Consider the following 25,411-nt stretch of genomic DNA (forward strand, 5'->3'; position numbering starts at 1 on the left):
GGAGTATGAGTAGGAAGAGTCCTTATTTAAACTTTAATTATCTGAAATTAGTACTATCGAGAGTGTGGGATATGCCCTGAATGTTTAATTTACTGAAATATCAGGTATATCTCCTCAGAGATAATCAGAAGTAATTTGTGTAAAGAACTGAAAAACAATCAGAAGTTGATGTTCATGCCAAGCCAACAGTGTCTACTATCTGAGGGATTTTAACAAAAACCTTTTAGAAAAAGAAGCAAATGGATTTTTGTTCAACCACAATGCATGAGTAAAAAAACATAAATTATTAGGTTAAATACTTCTGTCCATGTCATACAGAAAGTCAAATAAGATAATCATAATAGACCATGATTACCTTAAAATGCATTGCATTATTGCAAAGATTTACTAAAAAAAAAAAAATCACATTCAAAACAGTAAAATGTTACTGTCATACTACATCAGACAAGTGAAATAGAAAGAAGAGACACACGGGGAGCTTTCTAATGACAGAGAGTTTAATATTGATTGGAAGTAGATTGGGAATGGTTGGGGATAAAATTCACATCTGGGAAATGTTCTGTCTCATCAGATACAGTATAATTGTAGGCTTATCATAAAACAAAAATCATAAAGGATTTATTCCCCAAATGCCTAAATTCTAGGTGCTTGTTCCACAAAATGGAAGCAAATACTCTATGACTATTATTTAGGCTTAAATATTTCAGAGAAACTGTTAAGAGTCTTATAAATGGATCCAAAATAATTATATCACTAAGACACTTAGATCTTGCACTCTAAGGAGGATTCTTTTCATCTAACTTTCGATAGTATAACAAAAATGAGGCTTTTTAAAAATAGGCATAATAGAGAAATAGTAGAGAAATAAACATCACCACAAGGTTTCTTATCCAATGTATTTTAGAGACCTACCTTGCAATAGGGTGAACCACCTTCTGGAAGTCCTGCTCTTTCTCTTCTGACTGATGAAGAGATTCTAGTGAAGTCATTCATTCTGACAGTAATTGGTGAGCAATCTCCTTGTCCTTATCACAGCCCTTAAGCCCTTTTACATCATATTTTCTTTCCCTCTTTCTTTGAGGATGGGGAGTGAGATAATAGTTGTGGTGGAGTTTAGTTGCCCAGTAGGGTGAAACAACCACAAGTCCGTATCTTCTTCTGGTTAGTAAATGAAGTTAAGTTTTTTATTTGGGCAATATAGAATATATGTACTTCTTATATAAAATAAAAACTTGAATTTGCTCATTTTCACATGCTGTTGGACCATTGGTTTGCTCTCTAACACAATTTATTTTTAATCCTTTTTTGCAGAGTAACACACTTTTATATGTCTGGTGGGAATGGGAAGAAATTGATTCTGGCTCTGAGTTTTCTTTGGTGAGAAAAGTGCTGTAGATACAAAGTAAAGGTAATGACAGTACCATAATTGCCCTACTTATATAGAAAGCAATAGTTCTACCTCCAGTTTTCAGGAGCTCCATGCTAAGTATGCTCTGACAAATGTATGAGGGAAAGATCCAGAAGAACTCAGAAATGTTGGGGTCCTGACTGGGTGTTGGAATGTTGTTATTCTAAGTTGTATAGACAAAGGGGCCTGGTGCTGAATGTTAATCCAAAATGGAGATCAAAACTTACTCATTTTAGGTGTTAGCTGAGTAAGAGCTTTTAGTATCTTAATTTTCAAATCAGCTACATTAATTTAATTGAATAGTTCATTTAACAATAAACAATACTTTTTTTTCCTTAGAAATAGGAATTTAACTTCTTGAACCCAGTACAATAAAGTGTTTATTTAAGCATATGAATGATGAGGATATCAAGAGAACATTAGTATGAGACATAAAAGATAGCAAGATCTATTAAGAGTGGAGCTAAAAATGACCTCAAATTGCTGTATACAAACTAGTCAGATATACCATTAAGATAAGGATTTTATTCTTTTTTTTTTTTTTCAAATAATTTTCTAGACAGCGCAAAGGTAGAAACAATCTATATGCAGCCTAAACTTGTTAAGAAACTTTTCCAAAAGCACAGAGTGTAATGCATCTGGGTTTGTAAGAGGTAAACTACCGAGTCCCAAGGGCCTGTGAAGAAAATGAGCTGTAGAAATAAAAATAATAGGCTGGAAACTAAAAGCAAGCAAATAAAAAACTCCCAGCTGTCCATCAGCCTTATACAAGGATTGAAAGAGGCCCAGAAGCAAATTAGTTTTAAGACAGATCTTGATCAAATTTGAAATAAAGCAGTAAGTATAGTACAGTTAGCATGGAACTGGATTTAGTAGCTCAGGAGACCCTATGGGCTTACATTTTCCATATAAACTCTCTGAATAAAATTGTTGGAGTTAAAAAAATATATAGATGGGTTGGTGTGGACAGGGGAAATTGATGGTCCTTGAAGTGAGGCCCAGTGACAGTCATGTTACCTTTAGCCATGGCTACGCAGCCCTGGTGGGGAGTACACAGGCCCATCAAAAGCAGTCTTAAATTCAGAGAGGTCCAGTATTTTGCCACCTACTACAGCCACGATGTTTTAGTCTACTCCTTTGTTAATGACCGTGTCAAAATTATTTTTTGAATGGGTGGAAGCTTCTATTTTTTTAACATGACTCATGCTTCTTTTAGCTGTCATACTGCTCTTTAGACTACTCAATGACTCTCAAAAAAAGATAAAGGCATCCTTTAATGCTAGTTGTGGGTTTACTTGGTTTTTATAAGCTTAAATAAAAACTGTATATAATACACTTCTCAAAACACTACAGTCTATATTGTATTTTCCTCATATACAATATTTAATAAAATCATGAGAAAAAAAAAAGAAAGCTGCCAGTTGAAACTCAAAAGATCTGGATATGCAATTCAATGTGCTTAGGAAAAGATCTAAGATATTCAGTGCTGAACTGAAGAACTTAAGCCTTAAAAGCTACCATTTCTTATTGTGATTTCCCTAGTGCTATTACCTTCCAATGTTCTCTGTGACTTCTGAGATTCATACTACTCTTAGAGTCTTACTTGCCTTCCTTTAGTACCCCCTAATCTTAGCATCCTATCAATACTTTCTCTAAACTCCTGATAAACTCCCTTAAACTTTGCTTCCTTTACTGTTTTTCTGAGAGGCTCCATGCAATTTGTCATCAAGCAATGAACTCCAATTGACACCCCTTTATTCCACTGTTTATGCATCATGTTGCTAGCAAGTAGCTTCAATGTGTGTGTGGAATTTTGTTTTTGTTTAGATGGTGTCTGTATCCAATTTAAATTCTGCTTGCCTACGGGCTTTCCCTGCTGCAACTGCCCTAAACTTTCACACCTGTAGAAGCAGTATTTTCCCTTTTAACCTTGACCCATATCTTAACTGCATATGATTTAAGTGAGTGGTTCTTGTAATATCCACATTAATTTTCAAATAATGCAGTCTGGAACTGTTTATAAGTCCTTAGACACAGAGAGCTATGCAGGAATATTGGATGTGACAGGATATCTACAAGTCTTGACCTTAATTCTTATGCTCTAGTATCTAGGGAATTCTGAATAAAATTCTGTGAGACTGAAAACATAAGAGGAGTTTGTCATTGACATGCACAATGTAAGAAGGTAGCAAAAAGCTCTTTAAAGTCAAATTAAAACAATGCACTTGCAATAGTAGAAACCATTTCTGGCATATCTCTTCTTACTCCCTTCATTGTCCCCCCTCCCCACTGCACCCTCCTCCCCCCACTAGCCAGGCTTGCAGTACTTTTTATTTTTTTGTCATAATTACCACATATAAAGACCTTCCACCTGAAAAGCTGCCTCACACTTTTTTTGACCATAATCTCACCTTCTGATTTTACTATAAACATTTCCTGATCTCTTATTATCTTATAATAAGTGTCACTGTTTTGCAAATTATGGTGAACATGGGTAAAAAAGACCCTTTGTATTATACACCTCTGTGGGTGACAGCAAGAATCTTGTCAGTCTTTAAATACCAAAGGCAAACAGTAAGTGATTCTTAGAATAACCTGACTTGCATTTGTAATCTTATTAGTTATAATCCTTAAATATAAATTGTTTGCTGAAATTAAATGATACTCATATGATCCTGGAGTGAAACTACTCTCCTGAACTTGCAGCTAGTGTATCAGTTGGTCCTTTTAATGTTTTACTTCATATATTTATTCAAAATGTTATTCTCTTGCCACTCTGAAGTGGAATGAAATGGTATGAAGATTCTGAGCTTGGAACACAGGAAAATAAAATAGTCTGAGTGTCCTGATGTACATTTACAAGTATGTACACCTGCTGGTAAAGCACTTGAGAGAGACTGTTGTTATACTAGGTATGATAAAAATAATAATAACAAAAAATTGTTTGCCATTAGAAGAACCCTTTAGAAAGCCATGTTCCAAAGCCCATCTGAAGCTATCTTGGGATGATATTGATTTTAGAGATACTGATAGATTTCCATATACTCTCTGCCAAAAATAATAATAATAATAATAATAAATGTAATACTTGAATAACTACAGGATTTACATATAAAATTCTGTATAAATAAAGGTATATGGCCATCTAGCTCATTCTGGCTTTATCAGGTCTACATAAAGAATAATCTTTGAAGAAGTGTAGCCTGCATTTAAGTTTAACAGCTGTGAGATTTTGCATTCACTCTTTCTTCATGTTTGCAAGAGCTATGTTCTTTGTAAGCCTTCCCTTTTATGCCATTTCATAAAACTGATGTTTCCCATTAAAGATTCAAACTCTCTTCTGGTCTGTAACCTTAATGACACAGAGATCTTTACAATGAGATTTCTAAAAATGACAAAACATATTTTGTTTCGTATTTCTCTTGTTGTACAGGAATATATAAAAGGTAAAGCTACTGGCTATACCTTCCCTAGTTATTAATAAAGTTTTTAAAAATTCTATTTTGTGTGAAATAATTTGTTTTAAAACAGCTTTATGCTATTACTTGTCCCTGGGTTTGGATAAATTTGAATGTTCTGGGAGGAAATAATAATATATTCTATAAGTAATAATAAAATACTTGCTAATAAAGTAAGACAATATGCAATGATACAGATTCAAGCCCAAAATCAGTGATCTTCATGAACTAAGACAAAAAACTAATAAATAAAGCCACATAAATATATAATGGTGGTATAACGGTGGTCAGTTCTGGTCCTCTTATGGGCTTAATAGCTTCCATACTAACCAGGATGCTAAGAAGGGAAGGAGAAGAAAATAAAGTGCGCACTATATGTGGAACCTGTAAATCCATAAATCCATCATAATACAATTAATTTAATTTTTCCCACCAGAGTATCACTGATATATATATATATATATATATTTACACATTTATTTACTTACCCTAGGTAGACCAGAATGTTCTGAAGATTTGATCACTCAAAATAAATTATGTATCTTTTCTAAAATTCACAACTTAAAGTAGGACAGCTTCCTGAAAATATTCTGGAAAAATACCTTCCATAGTAATTTCTCTGTCAAATGTGCAATACTATATGAGCTACAGCATATCTTTCAATAGAAGCGAATATTGATATAAAGATAGGGAGTGATAGAGAATCCATTTTTCAATGCCATAATTTTAAAACCTTTTCATTACAATAATTATAAAGCCTATTGAAAACAACTTAGCCTGGAATAGGCTTTATCAAGTTAAATTTCAGGGGATTTCACTGAGATCAAAGTAGTGGATGATTAATACCAAACTTAAATGTGATTCATTTTTTGCTACTCTTTAACAGAACTTAAAATGCAATTCAGCTGAGCTCCAATTTGAAATCCCCAGGAATTACTTTGTCAGAATTCCAGGTTCTGTCAAGCTACACTTTTCTGTTGCTAGTGTCAAAATTCAGTGGCACTGCAGCACAACCAGGCTTACTTAACACAGAATATAAACTGACCTGAACAGCAGTACCTAAAACTGCTACATGTACAGATGCACATCATTTTGCAGTTAAATCTGAAAACAATCAGAATATATATTTTTGTTGAAAATCAAGTTGTCTAAGGTTAAAAGCAACCTCTTCTGCAGGACCACAAACTTAAGCTACTCCCTTGAGTTATGGAGTGTTTTCATAGGAAAATGTCTTTTATGCACGTGTGTGTGTATATATATATATATGTGTGTGTGTGTGGTGTATGTACTTTATATACTTTATTATCCCTTATTTTACTGCACCCTGATGCAACTTCACTTTTTTGAGCACACATAATTTTTTGATAATACACACGGTACTTTTTCAGTATTGATTCTTCTATTTAACCCTTGTCCCCAAACACAATGAAAAAAAAAATATTCTTCACCTTCTGTTACTCTTCTTGAATCAATTCTGTGCCCTAAAAGCTTAGTTCTTCTGTTTTGATAAATAATTAATCTGGATGAGTTATTCATTTTTTTAAATTAAATAGCAGGTGAAAAGTTCTGGCAAGAAATAACTAGTAATCTGCCCCACAGCAGAGGGAAAGTTTTCTGCACTTGTACAGTATGGTTACAAAGCCTGGATTTTACAGTCAGTATCTATATGAAAGTTGAAAATTCATTTTAAGCTAATGCGATGCAAAGTGGTCTCGCTAGGAAGTTCAGTTTTCACTCATCAAGATTTGCAATCTCATTTACTTGCACAGGCTCACTAATTTGATTGTAATCATGTTACTTATCTTTTAATTTTGTGTGTGGCAGATGTACATCAGAAATGACATGCAGGTGGGAATATCATATATTAAATCAATTTAATCACATTTAAATATTTCAAGGTTTGAGGAAAAAAAAAAACCACCAGTCATAGTTAGATAACTGTTTCTAAGCAAAGTGAAAATGCTTTAACGTGATAATTGACCTTAAAATAATACAATTATGCCTGCAATTTAGAAGATGCAGCCAGCTGTTTGATTATTTTAAGAGTGACAGAAGAATTTTAAGGTTTGCTGAAGCAAAAATACATTTTACCCCTGTTCAAGAGGAAATTATAAGTCCTAATAAATGTATATGAATAATTTGTTTGTTTTCACCTTGAAAGATATATTATTATGTGCTCTCAGACACACATGCGCAACATTACATCTTGTTTGGTTACAGTCCAAGAAAATGTGGACTCAGATCAAGAATCCAGGGAAACCATTTAAGATCATTGCCTGATTTCAGGTGTACCTTAATTTTCTATAGCAGCATCATTTGCAGTGATGATAATTCTGAAGACAAAGGGTCTTCCAGAGACAGTAAGGCTGGGCGTACTTCAGGTGATACCATCCTTATCTTGTCTGTCAGTCCCTTCATGACTATCAATCTCTGGGACATTTTTTGGAAGCACCTTATTACTGCCACTAAAATTTTTCATGTCTGGGCCTACTTCTGCAAAAGCAGGTCTAACAAATTACGTGGTTTAGTTGTTTAGTTAAGAACATTCCGTGCAAGAAATATTTTATTAAGAGTACATAGGTAATAAAATCATTTTATGTAAAAAAAAAGAAATTACATGTCCTCCCCCCAAAATTAATAAATGCATTTAAAATACCATATGTAATCCTTATGCAGATAAGTCAATTTCATCTTATCTAAACCAACCAACAGAGGCAAGGCTGTCACAGCTTCATGCCCCTAGGTTCAACTAGGAGCATGTATTCCCAATAGATGCACCCATAAACACACATATACAATACACATTCACATGCATACATAGCAAGCCACACTGTATGCATGTGCATACAGGCACATGCAGTACTTGCAAAAATACAAACAGTACAAAGAGCCTCATCCTGTTCCTTTGTGTGGCTGATCAGGATGAAGATCCAATAGTGAGAATACATACATGTATATAATCCCTCCAGCAGCTGGACTCAGACAGTCTTCACAATAGCTGCTCCTGGATCCCAGTCTTCTCAGTTGCTCACACCTGGGCATGTCACCTCCAAAGCCACAACCCCACTCCAGCTGCCTGTGCTCAGACTTACATGTACAGTAAGCAGTAATGCATTAAGCAGCACTATAGGCACTAGTGCTCTCCCCCATTGTCTTCCATGTAGATATGCATGCACACAAATGGGTCTCCCAACCAACCTCCACAGCCCACAGTCTCTCCAGCAGCTGGCCAGGACTCCCCTGGTCTCTACAGTAACTGGCTCCTTCAACTGCCTCAACCACAGACACACACATATGAATATCTGGTCCCAAGGGAGTTAAGCTACTCCCTGGCTAGTCTGACTTGATACTTGCTCAAGCACTGACTTGTGTACCCTCACTCACTACCATTGCTGGCAACCCAGACACACAGGCTCTCTCTGGCCTATGGTTTCACTCCAGTCACAGGAATTTAGACCTCTGTATACATACATTCATACACAAGAGTCCCATTATATAGAAGCAGAGTTTTATGGGAAGACAAGGTGGAGTATGGTTATGGTGTGTGTAAAACATGGCTAGGCATATATACTGACCATATATACTGACCAGCACAGTTTACAAGCAACAACTCTCTTATCCCCTTCTCCCTCTATTTTCCATGCTTTTTCCTCCCCAAAACACTCAAATCACCCTTTCCTCACCTTTGGTCCTTCCCTAAACATCCCGTTGTCTTGTACAATCCCCAAATGTGCTTCCCCTCAGCCTGAGATGCAAACCAGAGTTGCTCCCCTTGACTCATCTGAGAGAGTGTCACAGCTGAACACCGGAACTGATGGTCTCTTGAGATGGCCAAGGGAGGGCAAGTGAAGGATGTGCATTTCTCCAGCTTGTTTGAGAAGTTTCCTCTGCAAGTTATTGTTCCTCCTTGCTCTTTCATGTTTGTGGAGATGACCTTTCTTATGGGTTTATCACTCTCCCATGATAGGCCTGGGAACAGCCGGGTAAGGGTATAACTTGGGTTCCCCCACGTGCCATTTTTCCACTGTGCTCCTTTGTGTGTGTGGAGATGAACTTATTGTGTAACTGGACACACATCATTCAGCTGTACCTCAGAATGACTAAGTGACTCTGGCTGCCTACCACCAAATGAAAATGAATGCCAAAGACATTCATTTATAAGCCGTTTCAGAATCTCAACAAACAAGCAATTGATTATTGTGCTGTGGGTTCTCCATGATCATTAGGTATGCTTTTCCTATAAAGTTTACTTTTCAATTAGTTTATATAAGATCAGAGATATTTTACTCACTTTCTTGTAGGAAAGCTGAACAAATCTTGCAATGACAACTGCATGTTTCTCTTCAGCCTTTTTCTGCCTCTTCCTTGTCTTAGTACTTGCTATTGATAGGATCAAAGTCCTACAGTAATGGAAAAACATCTTAGAAGAAATGCCACAATAATATGTGCTTTTATCTAGATTTATTATATTATGAGAAATAATATTATATTTTTATTTATTAAAATCTGTACTAATATTAAGGAACATTCACCTGGAAATATAGATATATAAAAATACAGATTCAATCACAAACAGTTAAGGATTTATATACAGAACAACTTAGAAAGCAACTTTAATTAACCTAGGTCTACATTACAAACTAAAGCTAGCATAGTTATGTCAAACAGATTGTAGGCAGCCATCACGCTACAACTGGCATGCAGGTGGAAGACCTCTGTTACAGTTATGCCCTCCAGCTGCTCATTATTACCCTTTTGCCAGGAGAACTGGGAGGGCAGTAACCTCCAGCAGAGTGGTTCATGTGAGTGATCCCTCATCCACTTCAGGCAAAATCACCCAGGTAAGCACAAGCAATTTAAATAGTTGGCTTGAGGCTGCAGGCAGATACCCTCTTTCAGATCTAGCTGTGTTGACAATTGTTCCTAATCCTTTCTGTGCTGGAGTCTGTGCCACTGTCAGAAAGTTCAGCTAAATTGTAGATGACTTGGGACTACTTCTGAGACAAGATAGTTGAGACCTACATACACACTTTTTAAGCTCAATTGCTAACCTGATGGTAGTAATTCTGTGGTGGTCTCTGTTATAAGCAGTCTGTTTTTTTTAGTTTTGTTTTGTTTTGTTTTTCTCTGTATCATCTGAAAATTTGACTGACTTTCTTCTGAACGTGGATTAGACAGAATTTGCCAGAAACACTTCATGAACTGAGCTGTGGAAAGGAGTGAGCTCTAGCTAATGGAAAAGGGATAGATAACTAGGACTGGTATATCATCAGCAGCAGAGGTGCCTGTTTGTAGCTTCAGGCAGCTAAGAGTGACAAGAGATTCAATCCCTTACTGACATAGTTTTGCTCACAAGTGAAGAAGAGGCTTTACAGACACCATTATAAGACTGCATTTGTTCCGTTTGAGCCACATGTTAGAAAGGCTTTCTACACTTGTACAAAGCATGGTTTTTCATCCATGTCAGTATCATGCTGCCAGTAAAATAGTTGATACTGCATCTGATCCCAAGTTCCAAATATACTACCAAAAACATATGCCCTACTAAAAGAAAACTGCAGTTAAAGCAATATATATAAAGCATTTTACTTATATTCTATTAGCTGGTATCAAACCTGAGCCTTATCTAATTTAGTGCAATTAAATGTGACGATGTTAGGAAGCATACTGAAAGTTTTGCTGAACCTGTCTATTCAAAACATAAATTCTCCCAGTTTTGTTTATATTAAAGGCCAGCCTTTTCAGAATGTAAGCAATGAAGATTCATCATGTGATTTTAAACAGTAATAAATAATTTTATGGATAAGACTAACCTATATTTTATTGAATATAATAAAACACCTTAGAAAGGGAAAAGCATTTTAGTATTTGTGACACAATGAACAAGAAAGATTTTGTTAGGACAGAGTGCATTATAAATGTATTACCAATAAATATTGTGTTCATTTTGTAACTGTTAAAACTGCTGCTAGGCAGCATTGTTGCATTGGTCTGAAGGGATTTAGCAAAACAGACGGTTACTCAGACCTCTTCCAACCACACAGTAAGGAGGGGATGGGCAGAGTCACAGAGATCAGCTGCAGTGCACACCTGCTAGAAAAGTAGCCCCTTTTGCCAGTGTCTTTCAGTCACCCTAGGTCAGTGTGTAATCACAGTATATTTAGTGCATGTGCCAGCAATATAAACAGTCTGTGACTTCAGTCAATGATTCTTTAACTGAAATGAACATCACTGAATTCAGAAGTACTGAATGCTTATTCAGTATGATTCAGGGAAAAAAAAAAAAGAAAAGAAAAGAAAAAAGTAACAAAATTACATGAGCTTAAGTTAGCTAATAAAGAGGCAACATGACATGAATGCAGGTCAGGGAGGTCTTCAGAATGGTTAAGCAACTTTCTGGGAGGGTTGGGGTTGTTAGCAGAAACTTAAGCAGATGAGTCCATTGATAGTATGAGCTAAATCAAGCTGGCACTTGTCAGTAAACATGCATTGTAATCACACCGTCATTTTGTTATACGGAAATACTCTATTTTTTTTGTTTGCCCTGCAGTGGCATTAATTCTACTTTTACAGGTGCTCACGTCTCCTTTGCAATATACATACAAGGTGAATCAGTTATATGTTGATTAACATCGATGCCTTTCTCCAATAACCCCATGAATAATAAGTGAAGTAATGGAAGTGAATAACTGTCTTTAAAGATAAGTTACTGTAAAATCTTCAACCTTCCATGCTGAATACTTTACTGAAATACTTAGTTCCACATACCATTGCTAGCTGCATCAGTAGCAGATTAACTTTTACCTTTTACCTTGATTACAACTTCTTCTTTAGTCTCTCTGATGCTAATCTTAGCTCTTTAATCTATTCAAGTCACAGCTCCTAAAATTATCTTCTTCATCTCTCATTTCTTCTTTTACACATCAGTGAAGAGTCCAGGTACTGATGCCCTTTTTCACAATGCAATAGATATAGGATCTCCATCTTGAAGACCTTATACAATGTAGACTTAATTTTTTACTTTATCTCTTCTCTGCATTGCTACTGATGGTCTTAATGTTCTGTTCTCTCTCCAAGTTCTGCTTCAGGTTTTAATGTTAATTTATTTGTAAGTAGTATACTCCCTGATCCAAATTTTTCTCATTTAAAACTTCGTAAAAAATGACATTCTTCTATGAAGTTATTAATAATTACATCAATAAGAGAATGGGAAGAATAAAATCCAGTGTGGTAAAGCTCTGAGTTACTCATTTCTTAATTTTATCCTTATCCTTCTGAGAATATAGTATTGCCATATTTTGTACAGTAAAAACATGTTATCAATGAGAATTAGTAATAAATATTGATTGTTAACAATAATTTATAGTACTGTACTTGCCCCCATCTGACTTACTCATGGAATACTTCAATAAAGCCCCTATTTAGCAAAATGTTTTTCTGTCTTGATATGAAAGAGAAACTTATAACCCCCAAACAGATACCTCAGGTTAGGTCCATAAACTCTTATTTGGCTGTGTATACTATTGGCCTGCATTTTTTATAACATCTGGGTGTTTAGAATCCTTCACCAGAGTTGATAGATGAGCTTTCCAAATGGCAAGCCAAAACCATTCCACTGCTTTCTGAAACTATTTTTCCTGTATTATGTACATGTGGTAGCATTAATTGGCTTACTCATCTGTTAACCCTCTTTGCAGCCCTCAGTACAAAATGTCTTTTGGAACATATTTCAATATTCATTAATTCTGACAATTTATCATCACTACCTCATAGTTACTGTGTCAGTGACAACAAGTGTCACAGAGAACTTCTAAATGATGTCCCTTGGGATGACATTCCATGGCATATTCAACCTTGCTGGTAAGGTCAATGACACAGATTTGCTTTCAACAATGTAATCCAGGCCAAGAGTGACAGCCAGACTATGCAGCATGACAGAAGCAAGGAAGGTTTGAAAAGGCTTTTCATTTGTAAATGACAGAAACAAGTCTTACTGGGAATTCCAAATTTAGCCAAGCTAGGAGCATCTTTAAACAGAATAGATCTCTACTTCTCGAACTTGTTTGGGATGTAAAAGTTGAGATACTAGCGTTTTGGCTCTGTCATTCCCAATATATACTGCCTTCTCAGTGATTCTGGCATCAGTCTATGTATTTATAATCCCTTTGGAAGCAGAGGGAAACATCACTTGCCATTGATAATCTTTCTAGTATTTTTTTTTTTCCCCACACTCCTTTTTTAGCAACCACAGATACTTTTTTAAGCTCCATTTGATATTACAATTGTGATGTCTTCTTTAGATGTGAACTTTCTGGGTCAGCATACCCAAATGTTTATGTATTAAAAAAAAAAAATCCTTAACTCATTGTAGTGGGTTTATGTGGCAAGGCTTTGGTAGCAGGGGGCTACAGGGGTGGCTTCTGGAATCCAGAAGCTGCCCCATGTTAGATAAGGGGCCCTCCGCTAGCCAGAGCTGAGCCAATAAATGATGTTGTTTGCGCCTGTGTGAGAGCATATTTAAGAAAGGAAAAAAACTGCTGCTCAACAGCAGCAGGGAGAGAGATGAGTGAGAAACAGCCAGGCAGACACCAAGATCAGTGCAGAAGGAGGGCAGGAGGTGCTCCGGGCAGGTGGTGCTCCAGGTACGGAGCAGAAGTTCCCCTCCAGCCTGTGGAGAGGCTCCTGGTGTAGCAGGCTGTCCCCCTGCAGCCCATGGTGTACCACAGCAGAGCAGATCTCCACGCTGCAGCCCGTGGAGGAGCCCTTGGTGGAGCAGGTGGATGTGGCTTGGAGGAGGCTGTGGCCTGTGGAGAACCCCTGCAAGAGCTGACTCTGGGTTGGAGCTGTAGCCCATGAAGAGGGAACCACATAGGAGCAGGTGACCTGATGAGAGCTGCAGCCCATGGGGTACATATGTGTCTTGCCTTTATGTGTGTCTATTGGGTAGTCTGACTTTTTGTTAGCTGGACCTGGGAACATGGAAATATCTCTATTGTCAACAAGATTTGAGAGCTTCTGACAATTTCTACTTTAATTCCTCTTGTCCTTGCAACTTACTCTTTTCACTGCCGTAGACTAGCAGGTTCTCCTGTTCCGCAACAACAAAGTTTGCAGTGGCTTTATCTAGTGGAATTCAGACCTATACAGATATCACCTAAGGGTGAGACAAAAATTCATCTCTTAGTATAATTGTTTAGATGATGGATATCAACAATACTACAGCAGCTGCAGGGCTGGCTTTAAAAACATGTAGATACTTTTATGCATTTTATGTAAAGCCCCTAGTCTTTCAAAATAAACCTTAATATACATATATATGTCATCTGTCATATGTTGAGAAAAACATGATTTAAATAAAGAATTTAATTTGAAAAGGAAGTAAATATGTAGACATGATTATGAATTGTATAAAAACATCGCAGATATCCTCTGATGTTACATGGACTCTCTTCTAACAGACACTGAGTAAGAAGTCTTAGTAGTAATGTGCTCTTACCACAATAATCTCAGTTATGAAAGCTTTTAAGCAAAACAGTAATGACTACTGTGTAATTAAAAAGAATGCAAGGAAATTGTTCTCTCAACACTGAAACAAATGACTTCCTTGTCATCCTGAATTTAGCAATTAAGTTTTCACCAATTAAAAAGGAAGAGAAATTATAATAAAAGATTTGCCCTATCATGTTAAAGAAGCTGAATATCTTGCAGTTCATGCTAAGAAGCATGATTTCATGTCAGGTCATGGTAAGGAAAAACACTTGTGATTGAACATCAATACATTACTGTATATGTCTTATGTTTTCAAATAGTAATGCTATCTAGTCACTGCAATAAAACTAATAGAAAGGACTAGATGCAGTATAGTATGTAGTCATATCATAATACTTACCTTTAGGCAGTCATTGCCTTATCTAAAATCCTGTGTCAGGTGGTTGGGCTCCTCAATGTGACAAAAACAAGGTACCTCAAAACTGTAATACAAAATACTACCTGAGTAATAAGTATTTATTTGCCCACAAGTTTACTTAGAAGTGTCTCACAGATCACTATAGAACAGTCTGAAATCACACCTCTCCTCAGTTCTAATAACACATCTTAGTGATTCAATACAGTGAATGTCTGTGCTACAGGCTGACAGAACAAATGCACTAATTTAGGGTAGCTCACAACACTACCAAAATTAAGATTTCTGGGGAATGTGTGCAAACGTTTGCCACATGGATGCAAAGAAAGGAGGTAAAGGATCTATCCCTGCTACCTGCAGAGCAGAGGCAGTTTAGAAAGCATGTTCTTACTCCTGTTAACTGCAGTCACAGTTCCCATTTGAGATCAGGTAATTGACTGTGGTTGAGCTTCTCTTCTATTTAAGTGCAAACCCTACCAGATTAACTGAAACCACCAAAGGCATTGTAAACTAATACATTTGACTTTGTCCAGAAAGGCACTAGCAGCATAAACACTGCCAGGTATGGATCAGAGGTAGTTGAAGCTGTTTTTCACTGGTTTTCAGACTGTAACTGCTAGGTCATAGATCAGAGAAAGGCCTAGCACATCAGCCATGGGTTTGGATTTGACTTGCGAGCCAATGTCCTGCAGCTGAGATTAACATCAAGGAGAGGTCATGAAGAGAATAGTTTAGGAATATCCTTAAACTACTGAATCAGGAAAACAGGAAGGTTCCACCGACTCATACACTGAATTTTTATCAAGAAGATAGATGTCTGGTGTTTATATACAGTTTCTCAAAGGATTCAATAATGTCTTTACATTTAAACATGGGCAAGGAGAAGAGAAAGCCCTCTACTATTTAGATTTAAATTAGATACTTTGCAGGATAAAACATTCTTCCAGAAAAATGAAACAATAGGGTTCAGCCCTGCTGTCGTTCTCAATTAACTCAGATCAGTGCCTTCCCTGAGACCTCTGCAAGATTAAAATTATCAGATTATGAGCTATGTAAATTCTTTTAGTGTCTCTTTCTGGTGTTCTGCCATGAGCCCAACTATCTGAGATTCATTCCTATCATTGAGAATGATGTCAAATCTTTTCCCTGCATAATGAATATTTTCAAATGCAATATGTCGTATGCCATCAAAAATTGCTTGTCACATTGTCATTTGTACTGCTTCTTGCAACCTACCCTTTTGCTTCTCTATTACAGAGTTAAAAAACAGCATGGTAAACGGCAAATGATTAAGTGGTTCAAATGCACTATTAAGTAGCATTAGAATTTGAAGATAATTGAAAAAAAATATAATGCAAATCTTCAACAATTTTAGTTAATTAAAGGTTTTGTGTGTGTGTGTTTTTTTCCCACTAATTATGGGTGTTGGTTTTTTTTCTTTCGCTTAGGGGGGGAAGTTTTTTTTCAGTTTGAAAGATGTGTATATTTTATTGAGTAGAGCAAAAATAAAAAAAAAATATGTTCATATTAAATCAGACAAGCCTTCCCTGTTAGCTCTGTTAAGAGGTGTTTCATATACTTCATATCAATGCACGTTTCAGTGATGGAGTCAAATAATAACAATAAAAAAGATTATAAAAATAAATAATAAACAATAAATACAAACAATAAATAAAAAACAATAAAATCCTGATCCTATGGGATCCATACATGACTTGGTGTCATATTTTCAGAGATATTCAAGTGTGCCATTTAGGCACCTGAACTGGAGTTCCAAACTAGAAGTGCCTAAATAGCTTAAGAATCTAACTCTCACTGAAAATGAACTAGTAATTTTTCTCTCATTTTTCCTTAAATAACTTCAAATACTTTCTGCATACTTTCATTGTCTCGCAGCATATTCTGAATCCACATTTCAGATAATTTGGAACATTCAAAATACTTAACTAGGTTTCTAGGTAATATACGTTTTATCTCCATCCAAGAATTCTCCAAGTAAAAGACTTTCAAACACAGCACATAAACTTAATTGCTGTAGTTGTATAGCTTCATAATTTTAGTGAGTGCAGATCAGTTTGCAGAGTTGCATTCATGGTAGCCTCATTTCAGATCTTTATTTCTCTTTTACTTCTTTTTTTTTGGGGGGGGGGGGGGCAAGGGCCTGGAGGCAGTAATCCGTGTCTTAAAGGCTTGCTAAATTAGGCATTATTTTAAAATTTACATGAATTTTACAGGCAGCCTTTAAACCCCCCGATGAGCATTTTGAGGAAACAAATAATAATAATAATAACAATTTAAAAAAAAAAAAACAACAGGTTTATACAAGAGGACTTAATAGTGCAGTCTGGCTACCACCTGGCAGGCTTCAAAATACTGCTAAAGGTGTTTCCCTGCAAGTCAAGATAGTTATTTCTAAATTAGTGACTAGAAAATTGGGACCATGTGAACCTAATAAGGTTCAACAAGTCTTAGTGCAAGGTGCTGCACCTGGGCTGGGGCAATCCCAGACAGGACTACAGAGTGAGAGAACTCATTGAGAGCAGCCCTGCAGGGAAGGACTTGGAGGTTCTGGTGGATGAAAAGCTCACCATGAGCCAGTAGTGCGTGCTTGCAGCCCGCAAGACCAACTGCATCAAAAGAGGTATAGCCAGCAGGTTGAGGGAGGTGGTTGCCTGCTTCTATTCTGCCCTTGTGAGGCCCCACCTGGAGTGCTGCATCCAGGCCTGGAGCACCCAGCACAAGAAAAATGTGGATCTTTTAGAGCAGGCCCAGAGGAGGGCCACAAAGTTGATCAGAGGGCTGGAGCACCTTTCCTACGAAGAAAGGCGGGGAGAGCTGGGGATGTTCAGCCTGAAGAAGAAAAGGTTCCAGGGTGACCTTATTGCAGCTTATCAGTACTTAAAGGGGGCTTATAAAAAAGGTGAAGAGCAACTTTTTGCCGGGGCAGATAATGATAGGAGAAGGGGGAATTGTTTTAAACTAAAAGGCTTAGGAGAGATTTAGATAAGATGTGAAGAGGAAATTCTTCACTCAGAGGGTGGTGAGGCACTGGAACAGGTTGCCCAGAGAAGTTGTGGATGTCCCATCCCTGGAGGTGTTCAAGACCAGGTTAGTTGAGTCCCTGGGCAGCCTGATCTAGTGGGTGGCATCCCTGCCCGTGGCAAGGGAGGTGGAACTAGATGATTTTTAAGTTATCTTCCAACCCAAGCTGTTCTGTAATTCTAAGAAGTTAGGTGTTCTGTAAGTTAAAGACTTGTTTCCTTTTAGAGACTGACCAAAAATGAGTTTACTGGTGTGTTATATCTTTTGTCTAAATAATACATCTGCTCAGCCTTATTAAGGTATTTGGTGCTAAAGCAGCTGGGGTACGTGGCAAAGGGCTTAGCTACCCTAAAGGAAGGAGGCAAAGGTGGAGGTGTAGATTGTGTAGGGCAAAGTCTGTTGTAATGAAATTGCGAAATGTACTGTTTTTATTGTGTATCTACAATGAACTTATTTTGTGTTGATATATTTACTGGGTTGGCATAGCAACTCAAAAGGTAATTATGTGTCTTTGAGAGTCTACTATCTGCTTTCGCTGTTGCATTTTTTTTTCTGTTAAAATAGGGAGAAAGCTGTCATCCAAGTACTCAAATCTGCAAGAAATATAAGCTAAATCTGTTGCCTAATTTTCTGGGTTAACCTGAGCTCTTAAGTAGTTCTCTGTTTTCCTTCTGCGTGGTGATTGGGATAGTTTGGTTCTGTTTTACTTGTTTTCTGGGTCCTAGGAAGGTTTCAACAGTAGTTATGCCTAGTATAAACAAATGAATTACTTGAACTTATTATGGACTACTGGATTTTATGTCATGGTATGTCTCACTAATTCTTATCTAATAATCTACTGGCTTGAACGTGTGCTGGGGAAACAAATCAGAGTTTTGTGCCTTCATTAAAAAAAAAAAGAGGGATCAAAGCTCAAACTTGTTTAGGACACAAATCAAATATTTTTTTTTCCTTCTTCTGAAGTGATAGCTCTGCATAAACAAATATAAAATTGAGAGGGTTGTGAACCTCAGTTGATGTTTTGTAGTGCAGTGGCTAAGTCAAGCACAAACAAAAAGAAAATTTGTTTACTAGTAAATAACAGTTACTGTTGATGTGCATGCAACTCCCATGTAGAGTAACCCCAGAGAAAATGGTCCTGTTTAAATGCCTCACTTATCTGTAACAACAAATACAATGCAACTGTTCTCCTGTTAATGTTGAAGTTGCTTATGCTGTCTGAATGCAATATATGAAGAAACATAAATGTCTGAAGTGGGAACTAGACTGCAGGAACAGTTATTTTGTCTGACTGCATTTTGGCTCCCAAGCAAGTTGGTACTGACAGCTGCTCTCTATCAGAGAATCCGAGACAAGCATTCAAGGAATTGCTAGTCTGAACACTTCCACAGGAGTTAGTAACTCTAATTGTATTTGATCCTTAGTGACAGTATTTTAATAGATGTTTATTAGTTTGTAAAAGAGTACTCTCTTCAAGCTATAAGGGACTCCAGGAAGGATTTTTCTGTTTCTTTTCTTCCAAAGGAGATCAGTTTTCTCCTCTGTTCCATATCAGCTTTCTGCCTCCTTCTGTATACTATTCTAGTGGGTAGAGCAGTTGAGAAAGTGATTATTTCTCATGATGAACATTCAGTTTTGCAAATTTCAACCGAGTAAGTCAGAGCACCTTACTGGAGAACTGTTTTGGGACTAGATAGATGAGGAGAAAAATGATGCCTAAGGTTGCTGCTTTTTGGGCATCCATTCTGTTTCTCTAGTAGATGGGAGTGTACCTTAGCCATCGTCTTGAAGGAAACAAAATCTACTATAGTAATCCTGTTTGATTTATGGAATGCCTCTTCCAAAGAATTATTATTTCCCTATTAAAATCCAGCTTATTGTGGTTGGAGGTCTGATTCTGTTGACTCAGTCTACCATATTTAAGCTGCATAAATGAAAATTGATTTTTATTATAACCATTTGTTCAGCATTGTCCTTAAACAATTTACGTGCTATTCTTTTGGAGCATGTTCCCAACGGTTACTCAAAAGCTTACAGTTGGTAAACAAAGCCTCCCGGGTTTGTTGGATGCTTGTTTTTGACTTCAATATTTTTAAAGCTGATGATATCTCTTTCAATATAGAAACAACAGTTCTAATCAGAATAGTTTCTGAAATTAACTGATGCGCATATACATTTAAAATGTGACTGAGAAACCCTTTCCTAAGATGGCTTAATTTTCCTTAAGTTTTATCATAGATTCATAGAATATTTTTGAGTTGGAAGGGACCCACAAGGATCATGGAGTCCAACTCCTGGCTCCACACAGGACAACCTAAAAATCAGACCATGTGTCTGAGAGTGCTGTACAAATGCTTCTTGAGCTCTGGCAGGCTCAGTGCTGTGACCACTGCCCTGGGGAGCTTGTCCCAGTGCCTGACCACCCTCTGGGTGAAGAACCTTTTCCTAACACCCAGCCTGACCTTCCCCTGTCCCAGGTCCATGCCGTTCCCTCGGGTCCTGTCACTGTCCCCAGAGAGCAGAGCTCAGCACCTGCCCCTCTGCTCCCCTCGTGAAGGAGCTGCAGGCCTCCATGAGGCCTCCCCTCAGCCTGCTCTGCTCTGGGCTGAACAAACCAAGGGACCTCAGCTGCTTCTTGTATGTCTTCCCCTCTAGAGTCTATCTTTGCAGCCCTCCTTTGGACACCCTCTAATAGTTCTATGTCTTTCTCATATTATGGTGCCCAAAGCTGCATGCAGTACTAGAGGCAAGGCCGCACCAGAGCAGAGCAAAGTGAGACAATCACTTCCCTTGACCAGCTAGCAGTGCTGTGCCTGATGTACCCTTCCATATGCTTGGCCCTTTTGGCTGCTAGGGAATGCTGTTGACTCATTCAACTTGCTGTCAATCAGCCTCGCCCCCCCAATCCATTTTTGAAGCGCTGCTGTCCAGCCTCTCATCCCCCAGTCTGTATATATAACCTGTGTTGCCCCATTCCAGGTGCAGAATCCAGCACTTGCTCTTCTTAAACGTCATACAGTTGGTGATCGCTCAGCTCTCTTATTTGTCAAAATCTTTGCAAGGCCTCTCTACCCTTGTGGGAGTCAACAGCTCCTCTCAGTTTAGTGTCATCCGCAAATTTAGTATACTTTCAAGTCGTATCCAAGTCATTTTTGAAGACATTGAAGAGAACTGCCCCTAAGATGGTCTTTTGGTCTTTTTTTCAGAATGCTTGTCTGATTTCCTCCCTCCCCCCTTGGTCTGTACAACTAATCACCAAACAAAAAACTTGGGCAGGAACTGCTTGCCATTACTCATGCATAAATGAGGTTTCTATATCCCTTAATAATACAAGGAGTTACTGATTGTCAAATTGTTATTTCTAATGACTGTTAGATTTGGCTTATAGGTATATGAGAAACTCTTCTCTAGGGAGAAGAGGGGAGCTCTTAGATTTACCATTGTTGCTCAAATGGTCATGTAACATATATCCTAATAATAAGGTTAAACAGTGATGAGTTAAGTCTGTTTCGGTGATAAATGTAGAGAAATAAATAAGAATAGCAAGTTCCATTTTTACTTCTCAAACAGTTAGTTTCCCTGTTGTAAATTAAGTAGCTGACCATCACTGCAGACAGGTGGTAAGCCTAAATTCAGGAGTACCTGTAGACCACCAGGACAAATATTTAAAATTGACATATCGTAAGACCTTGTTGCCATCTAGCTTCCCAAGGTCATATTAATTTAGTGCAATTTACCTTTAACATTAACAAACACTTGAGTTTCTAGAGTAAATTAATATTAAAGGTGTGCATATAGTCTAAAAATATGTACTCTTCTATCTGTCTTACTGAAGTAATAGCATATAGGTATATATTCTTGCTAAATAATTAGATAATAAATTGGCACTGAGATAATTTTCAGACTTCAGTGTGGAAACCCTCTAGAAAGATAGACTTCCCTTCCAAAACAGGTTTAGCCATGTTTTCCCTTTGAGCATCACTTGTCTGCTGAGTAACAACTGAAATTTTGATGTAACTTGCATTTGTATGGAAAATCTAAAACATTAAAGGATATAGCTGTCTGTGCTCAATGGCATTTATGGTTTGAACAACTCGTTTAAGTGCCAGTTCTAACATCAGAAGCCGTGATTGGTTGCTACCTTCAGTATTGTACTCTAGTATTTTGGATGCCTATCTGCTGGCAGAAGCTGCCCTAAATTCAAACTGCTGGCACCCAAATTCATGCACGAGATGAGAAATACTTGCTAACAAGCTATTCCATTAGAACCTAATGTTTTTGGGGAAACGTGGTTAAATGGCCACTGTGCAAACACAGAAGATCTGATTTGGAAAACCTGTACTGCAAACCTGCATTCGATCTCATGCTGGAATGGTACTCTTGAGTAAAGGGCTATCTGGCCTTCTAGAAAGCTTTCTATCTAAAAAGCAAAATTCATGCAAAGGTCTTAAAAATAGGCAATATCAACCTCTGAATATCTAAGGAAGGCTTCTAGCGCACAAAATCCAATGACATTTATTAGCTTCATTATAGCATTCTTTTTCCCTGACTTTATTAGAAGTTGGCTACCTTAGCTGAACAAGTGGGCTTTGAAGAAGCAACATACTTTGGCATGTTTGGTTTTTTTAATTATTATTTCATATATATATATTCATATATATATATATATAAACATTGTCCAAAGGTACCAGATGTGTGACCTTGACTTCAATATGGAAGGTTTTAGTTTAGTGAACCCAAATGACCAAAATTGCTTTACGTCATGGGTTTTGGCCAGGACAGAGTTAACTTTCTTCATAGAGGCTTGTAGCATGCTGTGTTTGGGAGTTTTGACAAAAATAGTGGTGGTAACACACTGATGTTTTCAGCTGTTGCAGAGCAGCACTTACACAGAGCCAAGGACTTTTCAGCTTTTGGTGCTGCCCTGACAGCATGGAGGCTGGGGGTGCACAGGAGCTGGGAGGGGACCCAGCCAGGACAGATGGCCCAGGCTGAGCAAAGAGATGTCCCATACTATATGGAGTCATGCTCAGCAATAACAGCTGGTGTAAAGGAGAAGGAAGGGGGGGGGGCATTTGGAATGATGGTGTTTGTCTTCCCAAGAAACTGTTGTGCTGGAAGTGACTGAACACCTGTCTGCAGATGGGAAGTACAGAAGGAATTCCTTGTTTTAACTTTTTTTTTTTCCACACAACTTTTGCTTTACCTAGTAAACTATCTTTATCTCAGCCCATGAGTACTCGCACTTTAGACTCTCTGAGTCTCTCCCCCATTGCCCCTGGGGAGAGTGAGTGGCTGTGTACTTACTGCCTGTTGGAGTTATACCCTAACACATTATCAAGTTAGCCAGTCACTATGTTGTGAGTAAACCATGTGAGGTTGGATTCTGAAAAGTTTGCAAAACAGTTACTAAAGGTGTCAGTGATAACAGGAAAAAACAGGACTGTTTTAAAACAGTACAATTATGAGAACGGGGAATTGCTCAGCTAACGAATAGAAGTTAATCTGAAAGATAACAGCCTTTCATCATAAACTAGGAAGTTGCTGCTCAAGTTTAGTACCTTAGGGATAAGGTAGCAATGGTGTCTTATAGCTTTTTACAAAGTCTCAATTCAGTGGAGTCTAGATGAGCCAATTGCTGCTTATACTTAGTAATTAATACTTAAGATGCATTAGCTTTGAGGAGGCTGCAAAAACTGTACAAGCTTGCTGATAGTGTGTTTTTAGCTTCTAACTTTAGATAGCTTTTGTGTGTTATCCAGGCATATTATTGTAAATATGCAGTCTGAATAACAGGGACAGTCTTCTTGTTTTCTGCTCACTGATACAATTTCAGTGACATTAGCCCAAATGAGGAATTATAAGCAGGAGCAATACTTGTTTGTCAGTGTCCGAATTTAATGGCAAGGTCACTTCTATACTTCTCTAAAATCTTAAATATTTTATGTATACATTACAAAAAAAAAAAAAAGGCAGTTTCCTCAAAGCCAACTTGTTCAAACAAAATAGTTAACTCCAAGAAATAATTGAACGCAGGACCAAATAAGGTTAAAAGTTGTTTATTAGCTTTTGCTGTTGTCATTGTTCTTCTTGATTTATTATTTTTTTAGCAACACTAACTAACAATCTACTGACACATTAACTAGCAATCATGGTACTGTGCATTCAGAATCAATGCCAACAATACAGCAGTTAATGCAAAAAACTAGACACTTACAAAATGTTGATGAATGACCATAAATTTGTGAGCACTCTTCTTTTACAGATGCCTCAAGGTCTTAATTACATGGACGCATTCACACAGTCACACCTGCACAGTATTACACGTTACCAATAGACTCCCTCTCATGGTACTGCGGGGTCCTCTGCTGGCACGCACTTGCGTTGGAAATGGGGTGCTCCAGTGTTATGCGTACCTGTGCAGCGAGCTCCCTACTACTCACTAGTGTGTATGCAGATGATGAAGCCTCACAAGAGTATGAGTACCTCCCCTCCTTCCTAGCCCCAGCCCCCGAGTGTGGATCCCCACATGCTGCATCCCACACTGTCATTTCAGGAGCTGGTGCAGGATCCTCACATCCTCAGATGGGGTGATTGCTCTGTCCAGCTTGGGTGAAGGCTGTGATGCCCAAGGCAGGCTTCTGGCAGCACCAAACTATTTTGTATGCATTTCTCTCTTCTCACTAACACATTTTTTTCACATTTCTTTCATACTTCTTTTTCAAGCTATTCTCTTTTTTTATTATTTTTTCATGTCTTTCTCTAACAGTTTAATCCAATTGATGTTCATCTTCAGTGTAATTGTTGGTTTGAGTCTTGTTTTTGTTGTTTTGGGAGGGATTTTTTTTTTAAGTTCTGTTCCTATGTTCCTTTCTTATCAGCTATTGTTATTGTCCAGATTATTTTACCAAGACAAAGCCAGTAGGGTTACTCCAAAGGTGTAGTGCTTATAGTTTAAATGCCATCACAGCGTTGTTACAAGAGCAGCCTGAGCTCAAGTGTCAACAGATTCCAACTATCTTGGTGAAATATTGAGGCTTGACTACAAAGGGCAATCCAGATTTCTGCAGACAGCTTAAGTGTCAGCATGGTACCATATATCTCATATTCTGGCTGTACATGCATATGTGGATTCCTTTGGGGTAGTTATCCAGGCTCAAATTCTGTTCTTCCAGCACCTCTGAATGATAGTACTGCTTGTGGCTTGCATTAATACTCTATAAAATGAAGTTAGGCTTATAGTTTCTTTTTGTTTGTTTTCCACAGGTTGATACTGAAAATGCACAGCTAATTTTTAAGGTCATCTTCCAGATGTGATAGAAGCAGGGAAAATAACACTTAGCAGCAGCTACATCTTCAGCTGTTGAAAGGTAGGTGCCTGAGGATTTGATTTCCACAGTTTACTTCATGTACAAGTGTGGTTTTTCTTCTCAGTAGTGAGAGTACACACATTTTGTTTCTTCTCATGTGCTTTATGACTGCTATGATTTTCAGCCTACGTAACCTCAACATCAGCTCTGTTCCATTTCTGTACAAGATACCTGAATTCACATTACCAGACTAATGTGAAGTAAATCTAATTAAGAGGTTTAGATTATT

The 25,411-nt window shown here is 37.6% G+C and overlaps 1 long non-coding RNA gene across 1 annotated transcript; it reads right to left on the reverse strand.

Moving 5' to 3' along the window:
* Positions 1-5,474: 5,474 nt before the first annotated feature.
* Positions 5,475-14,840, reverse strand: LOC310898356. The gene is made up of 3 exons (XR_014583215.1): positions 14,756-14,840; positions 13,924-14,020; positions 5,475-9,266 (listed from the first exon to the last, which is right to left on the reverse strand). It is a non-coding gene; the product is annotated as an uncharacterized lncRNA (long non-coding RNA).
* Positions 14,841-25,411: the final 10,571 nt, after the last annotated feature.

Source organism: Anser anser, assembly GCF_964211835.1.
Source record: "Anser anser genome assembly, chromosome: 4".
NCBI classification, from domain to species: domain Eukaryota; kingdom Metazoa; phylum Chordata; class Aves; order Anseriformes; family Anatidae; genus Anser; species Anser anser.